We start from the raw sequence: 8,031 nt of genomic DNA, 5'->3' as shown, positions 1-8,031 counted from the left end.
TAGCTTTTATTTGCATAATCTGAAATTTTATGAGAATCAAAATAATAATAATAATATTTTCCTCATAAAATCATTATGGCAAATTGGCATATTTTAGTATACCTCTTCTTTTTTAAAACTCTGCACCTTACTACATAGACTTTGCTACCCCATAAAGTTATAGTTTATCCCACATGGCTTATTGGACTACCTCCCCCAAAACGGGCCCCCAGAAACACAGTGGTAGACAAGTTTTAGGCCAGCAGCCAGTGATGCTGAGCACCAGTCACATATGGCTTAACACTTGGTTCAAAAATGCACTGAAACCATAAATATATCTAATAAAATATAAATCTCAGAGTTGACACTTGGTTCTGATGCAGAAGATCATAAGGAGATAAGAAACGAACATTGTTCCCACTTGGGTCATTTTTATGACTAGTAAGTACATAAAGTTTATCGAGGAAGGAAAAAAAAAAGGAATAGACAAGCAGACAAGCAGAGAGAAGATTCTAAGAGTCTGTACATTCTGAAGAGATGAATAAAATTACACTAGTTCCTGACTTTTTAGTTCACTATTCCAGTGAAACTTGGTGCTCTTGGTTCTCGTCTATGAGGGGCCTAAGATTCCCTGTCAGATCCTTTCATGTAATCCCCCTCTACTTGAATGAGATCAATGGCTCTCTATCAGTCAGTACAGACTGTGGCATGCTTTGATAGCACATACACAAGTAGTGTATGTTTTACAATGGCCAAAATGCCTTCCTCTCCCCCATGTTATCCATGGTTGATGATAACAATGTCTCTGTTCCTTACTGAGCTTAAGTTAGCTGGGATTCTGTTCAATAGCATCTCCGGTTTGGGTTACAGAAATCTTTTTGAAACATGTCAGTGACCAATTACAGGGTAAGTGATCTTGATCAGTTTCACGAAGCCACTTCATTCAAGTCCCACTCTTCTGTTCTCATTTCACATGACCATATCTGGCTTTAACATGGCAGAGAATGTTGCCTAGTAACACAGTGAGATTTTTTTTTCATAAAAGAACATTAAATGTTCTTTCATTTTCTATTGGATAGAAAATGGCTGGTGTCTAATTGATAGTAAATTAGTGAAAATTTTGTCCTTGTGAAGATCTTTGCTCATTGTAGGTCTTTCTCAGTGTGATCATAGTTTCTGTTCACTCATTCTTCAGAGAAATACTATCTGCTAAATGCTAGGCAGGGTGTGAGATGTCAGAAATAAAACAAATAATAAGATAGACATAGATCCTACACACAAGTTGCAGAGAAAATACTGGACAATAAAGAACAACAAAGAGGTCATTCCAGTGCTGATTACAAAGCCAATGGTAAGATGAGCACTATGTGCTTAAAACATTGAGGCGAATCTAGTTTAAATCTGGGACACGCAAAATGTCTCTAAGTACCAAGAGCAGAAAAGAGATGAAGAAAAGGAGTTATCCAGGCAAAGGGCAAGACAAAAGAAGAATTTTCTAGATAGATGGAGAAATAAAGTAACAACTCTGATGTGAAGAGAACATGGGAATTGCAAGAAGGAAGAAGAGGAGCTAAGCAGTTTTCTCTGTGCCATAGAAGTAGGACTTTATTCTAAGCAATGAGGAACCATTAAAGAGTTTAGGAAAGGAGCTTCAGCAAGCTTGTGTTTGAAAAGGTCGCTGAGAATGTAGTAAGGTTCTAGAGACTAAAACCTTTCCTTAAAACAATGTATTAATCGGCCCTCCCTGGTGACGAAGCGGGTTAAAGCACAGCACTGAGAATCTAAAGCCGCTTCTGCATGAGTTTGTTCCCCGCCTGCCCCGGAGGTGATCACATGGCGTTGATCACATGGCGTGGCAGACCTCTCCTGACCCGCCCGCTGCTCCCCTCAGCAGTGTACTTCGTAGATCTGCCTGTTCTGCTCCCCACTCTGTCTCTGGTGAAGGCTCTCACCGCCCCTGAGCCTCTGGCCTGTACCCCACTTCTGTATGCACAAATAAACAAATCTTTAAAAAAAAATGTATTAATCAACCAGTCCATACCTCCTATGCACATGCACAGGCACAGGCATATAGAAACCTGTGCTTATTGAACGAAAAAGAACAGATTCAGTGTTTCACCTAAACTATATGTTTTCTCTATTTCTCTTCATAAGTATTTGTATGTGGCAAGTAGTATGATGTGCTGAAGTGGGAACAAAAAGAGTGAAAATGGAAATCAGACAGTCTCTAGGCTGATCACTCAGTTAAAAATGAAAAATGGTGGCAACAGGTTAATTTAAGGCTTTGAAATATATAAGCATTTAATATAGGTAACAGTATTGGGACGTTTTGAATGTTATGAGAAAAAAATCTTTGCAATAACATAGTGTGTTGCAACATACTTTTACCTTGTGGCAAAGTGATAGCAGCAATCTCTTGGCAAGTAAAGACAATTGGTGTTACTTTTGAGAAATGACTCAGATACTTTAATTGGAATTTTTCTTCAGTTAAGTGGGTGATAGGGTAAAACAAGAGCCTTTGAGAAACTTGATTAGCCTAACCCAGGTACCATTTCTGTATACTGAACTTAGTCCATTTACACACATTGTCCTTTCCTAGTTTGGGTTGGATATTTCAATTTGCATTTGAAATTCAAAATGTCAGGCCTAATACTCCTTCTGGATCTCTAAGGGCATGACATGGCCTTTATAACTAAATGTTAAAACATAACTCGATGTGTGATAGTTGCAATTCCATTTTCCAATCCTTGGTGCTGTCAAAGGCACTGTGTGATATGCTGTCAAGCCAGGTTGGTCAAGCTGCACAGAATGTCTCCTTTCTAGATATTATGCTTGGAATAAGGAGCACATCATAGGCACTCTACTTGTCTCAGTATATCACCAACATCCAGCATGCACTTTTTTATTACTCTCCCTTTTAAAAAATTGATCACAAAAACCCATCTAAAGGACGTAGAAAGTCAAACAAATACAGAAGTTTTGCTAAAACCCTTTTTTTTTTTCCTTTCCCTATTGAAACACTCATTTGTTTTTCAGGTGAGGCAGTAGCACAAGGGGAATCTGTCATGCAAATAGGTAGATTTGTGCATTTGTTAAGGATGGCCTTCCATGATCAGCAGTGATCTCAGGTAGGACCAGCAGTGTATTAGATATCCGAGAATGAATACAAATTAAGAATTCAATACTATCAAATGACTAAGGAAAATATGACCCAAAATTTGGACCCAAATCATTGTGCAGTTCTAAGAACTAGCTACCATGATGATTATCAAAAATTCACCTAAAAATATGTTTGATAACATATCAATGAATGAGGAATCTTGATATAATCAAAAACAGCTGTTATGACATACCATGAATGAAATAATACCAAGGGGGGGGTAGGTATTGCATGTGATCTTGACCCTATCAAGTAAGTCTAAATTAATATTGAAATTTAGGTAGATGAAAATTTAAAAACAGAGAATTATTTTTTCTGGTAGTGGAGAAATATGTTGCAAACCACTGTCATTTGACAAAAACGAGAAAGCCTTGAAAATTTTGTATAATGGGCCCTCCCTGGTGGCGCAGCTGGTTAAAGCACTGCACTGAGATGCTAAAGCCACTTCCGCATGAGTTCAATTCCCGTCTGCCCCAGAGGAGACCACATGGCGTGGCAGACCTCTCCTGACCCACCCGCTGCTCCCCTCAGCAGTGTACTTCATCGATCTGCCTGTTCTGCTCCCCACTCTGTCTCTGGTGAAGCCGCTCACCACCCCTGAGCCTCTGGCCTGTACCTCAGTTCTGTATGTACAAATAAATAAAAGAAAAAAAATTTAAAAAAAAAAGAAAATTTTGTATAATTGTGCCTAAAGATATTATGGCATTACCATGGCAGCAAGGACTTGAGGGTTTGGAATTACAGAGAGAGGCTATAGCAACAAATGCTTTTCCCTGGGTTTGTCATGGATCTAGACCAGAACAAAAAGTAGTTAAGAAGAGAAAATATAATAGAACTTTTGGCATTTTTATTGGATGGATGGGGTAAACAAAAATATATTTTTGATCCCACCAATTATCAATCCCATGATAAACACCATAGACTGCCAGTGAAGATCCAGCAGAGTTGCAGTTTATGAGTACAAACAAAAACAGACTGAGTGTCACAAATGTTAAGTCTCAGTCTTGAAACAGCTCAGTTCTAACACAAAATATGGAATATAATCATAAATTTTTAATAAGGAGGAAAAAGCTTGAAAGTCATTTTCTCATTACAAAATTATTTTCAAAACTCTGTTTCCCAAATACACTAAAATGGATGTTTCCTTTGTAACCTAAATTAAAAAAAAAAAAATGAGATACCTTAATTTTTTTAAAAAAGATACAGAAAGAATATAATAGTAATCAAACGATAACAGCAAATCAATAATATTAAAAGAAAGCGATGATAGCCTGTGGAACTATAAGTAATAAATTTAATGATTAAAGTAGCAGTTCTCTCAGAGGATAGATTTATCATGGAGGCAGAATAGTAAATTGAGCTTTGAGCCCCTGTCAAGCATTTATAAGCATTCATAAATTTATAATTTGTTAAACATTTGTTTCTATAATTATCAGCTTATGATTAGTCTCCCTATTTGAACTTCTCTAAAGGTAGAACTTCTATTCTATATTGTATACCCAAGATCTAGCATAGAGTCAAATACAGAATAGGAACTCAATAAATAATTTGAAATTGAATAGATAATCTGAGTGGTTGGGGGCGGGGGATAGATGAATGGATACATCATCAACTGGGTCACCAAAAAGCACTCTAATTTTTGTTTACATGACAAATAAGATATTTTGTGGACAATGATTACATGGCTTGCAGATTTTTTAACTCTAATTACAGATTGTAATAATGTAGTGAGTAAATACCAGAGACATGTGAGTTATAAAACTAAAGCAGTAGGTCTTGATAATTATAACTCTACTTAATGAGTATCACAGATTAGAAACTTTCTCAAACCTTATTTGACTTGCCCCCTCATCATCCTGTTATTTATTTTGCTACTTGTTCTTTATATATTGTGTTTAGGGTCTTAATAGGAAAACAGGTTGTTTGAAGAGAAAATGTGAATATTCCTGAGTCCTCTAGTGCAGGAAATCCTGACATGTCATCAGTGCTCCACAGTACTCTGGCAGTTACTTCAGCTAAACACTTTTTTTTTTTTTAGTTATATTTTTCAATGTCTTCTGCTCTCTCTTATTATATTTTTCAGAGTTCAGCTAGATAGATAAGAAGGTAGTCAAATGCAAACATTATATAGATTTGAGCCTCTGTTTCAGAGGAAATCATGGTCTCCTTATTCAGCCATATCCTATGTTTTTTGCTGAGATGTTTCTAATTGCCTCTTCTTAATCTATCACATTTATGGTACATGTCACCAAACCAAGGTGTTATGAAGAAAGAAATTCAAGGCAATCTTTTGGGAAATCCACCAGATAACACTGTGTTCTCTAGAACATTTCAGATCCTTAAGCATCTGCTCAGTTTTAGTTTTTGCACAGAAAAGTACCTGCTTCTTAGTCATAAATACACTGTACCTTCCTGCAGACCTATAATTGAGTTAGTTTGGTTTCCCTGGCAACCACCATGATTAATTAGAATACTTGTGCATGGTAAGTTTATAGATGCAGAAAATATTTCATGTATAAATAGTGCAATCTGTTTATGCTCAAAGAAATTTTCCCCCTCAGTTGAGAAATGGGTTTTTTTTTTCCTCCTTTTTTTTATGTGGATTAATCACATTTTCTTTCCCCATAAACTCACTAAGTAATAATCAAGGATTAATGTTGAATGAACCCAACACTTGGGTGATTTCTGGTCTGAGTGCTGGGTCTCTGCTGTAAAAGGCATAACTGTATTAAGACACAATATGGATAAAAACATCAGCAGTGTCATGTCAACATACCTGTTCTTTTCATAGATGAATATGTGGTACAATTGTGTTTAAGAATATGTGTAATAAAATTGGTTTCTCCTTCTGATAAATCTTGCACAACAAACAACAGTTCATCAGTTGTTATTGTGCCTACAGAAATAATTTTCAGCATGTATAGGTAAATCTTAAACATCCAGTCTGGGGCAAAAGGAGAGAAAATGGGAGAGCAGAAACAGCATGAACCAGTAAGGTGTTCCTTCACTTAACCAACTGTTTATTTTAGAGAAATGCATTTCTCTGCTATTAAAAAAAGAATAATATATTACTATTTATAATTTTAGAGTTGCTATTAGTTCTAGTAATTACTGATAAAATAACAATATGAAGTCCTCTCCATTCTGTCTACCTAGAATAGATTCTCTAGCCCCATTTCCTTTTAAGCTCCAGGTAGACATTAACTGCAGAATTTCAACTTCTTCCTCTGTTGGCTAAGTATATTATAGCCCTTGGAAACAATAGGGATTCTAATCTGTTGTCTCAATAATTTAGCACAATGGATTTAGGATCAGTTAATACAGTGTCCTATTTCTGATCACTTCCCAATTTCACCATTCTTCTCTTGTGTTAGTAATCATTTCTTTCCTTGTCTTATAAGAGTATCAAGTTAAATAAAATGTGGTTCAGTTTTATTAAATTCCAATATATGTTTTCTAAGACCTCCTGAATCTTAAGTTCAATTCAGGATGCTATCTTGACAGGATTTCCTTTTATATAAGCTAGATTTAGTTGTAAAGTTCCCAGTACTGTATTTTAAACTTAAAAAAAAAAAAAGCATATATAATGTCTTAAACATGACTGATGGTGTCAACATTGTTGGTATTTCTTGCTTATAACATTCATTGATTTTCTATTTTACATAGATACTCAATTTTAAAGTTATCATCTAATTGTATTTTTGCTAAGAACATAGAAAGTTCTGAAGGGTATCTTCATCAGTTATTGCCAACACTCAGAACTGTAACAAATATGAAACAGTTTGTCTTGTTCCTTTCCTTCCTTCCTTCTGTCCTTCTTCGTTCTTTCCTTTCCACTATGCTGTCTTCCTTCCTTCACAGAAATTATTTCTCTTATTCTCTCTCTTTCAGCTATTTGAAATATCATTGTCAAGTTAAAATAGTGTAGAAAAAGATGTCTAGCAATTGTAAACAACAACTCTAACTTTCTATGGTTCAATACTATATTCAGTCAAGTTAGTAGGCCAAGTGAAAGAACATGGGTATCTTCCACGACATTAACCTTAGAAGTTAAGGATATCCTGGGATCATAACCTTTTACACTAAATATTTCTATAATAATTCTATACCTTTAAATATATTTTCAGAATTTGCAAAAATGATAATATCTAAAACCCTAGTGAAGTGTTATAAGCAAATTGCTTATTACTAAATGCCAATTTTTTTGTTACTTGCCTTTCAAAACTTGTAAATGAAGCCCCTTCATTGTCTTAGCTTATGCTTTGGTAAATTTATGTCCATCTTATCCATTCACCTGGCTATTTTATAGATGTGTCCTTATAGTACCTTTGCCTTGACTTTCTTTTTTTGACATTTATCTCCTTTAATATGGCAGTTCCCAAATCTGTAATCTCTTGAATGTTTCCAATTCTTCCACCAAATTTCTTTATATCATGATTGTACAGGCTCTTATAAAAGAAAAGAGACTAAGTTCTGCCTAGGGCTCAAGGAATTAATCATTTAGAAATGTTTAACAGCAATCAGCAACATCAAGGCAAACTTCTATTAGATGAAAATTGGTGCTGACAATTTAAATGTCCTATGTCATGAGTAGTAGGATTCACCAAACAGTAGCAATCCTTCTTCATAAGACAGGTGGCAGAGTTGTGACTTTAAATGCATCAAGGTGCTCTTGGCCCAATACCTCTTGCATTATATTGCATTGGTTCACTCTGATCAGTGGCATTAGGTTTTTTCCCCTGGTTGTTTCCAAGGTGGCACTTCATACGTGCCTAAAGACTGATCATTCAACAACAAGCATCACAACACACACCCTCTTCTACTCTTGTTCTCACTTGTCACACTCCTATGTCTCCTGTCACCACTGCCCAGACTATCACACAAAGCACAAT

Source organism: Condylura cristata, unplaced genomic scaffold (assembly GCF_000260355.1).
Source record: "Condylura cristata isolate star-nosed mole 26May11 unplaced genomic scaffold, ConCri1.0 scaffold00014, whole genome shotgun sequence".
NCBI classification, from domain to species: Eukaryota; Metazoa; Chordata; class Mammalia; order Eulipotyphla; family Talpidae; genus Condylura; species Condylura cristata.
This window is presented reverse-complemented; position numbering follows the sequence as displayed.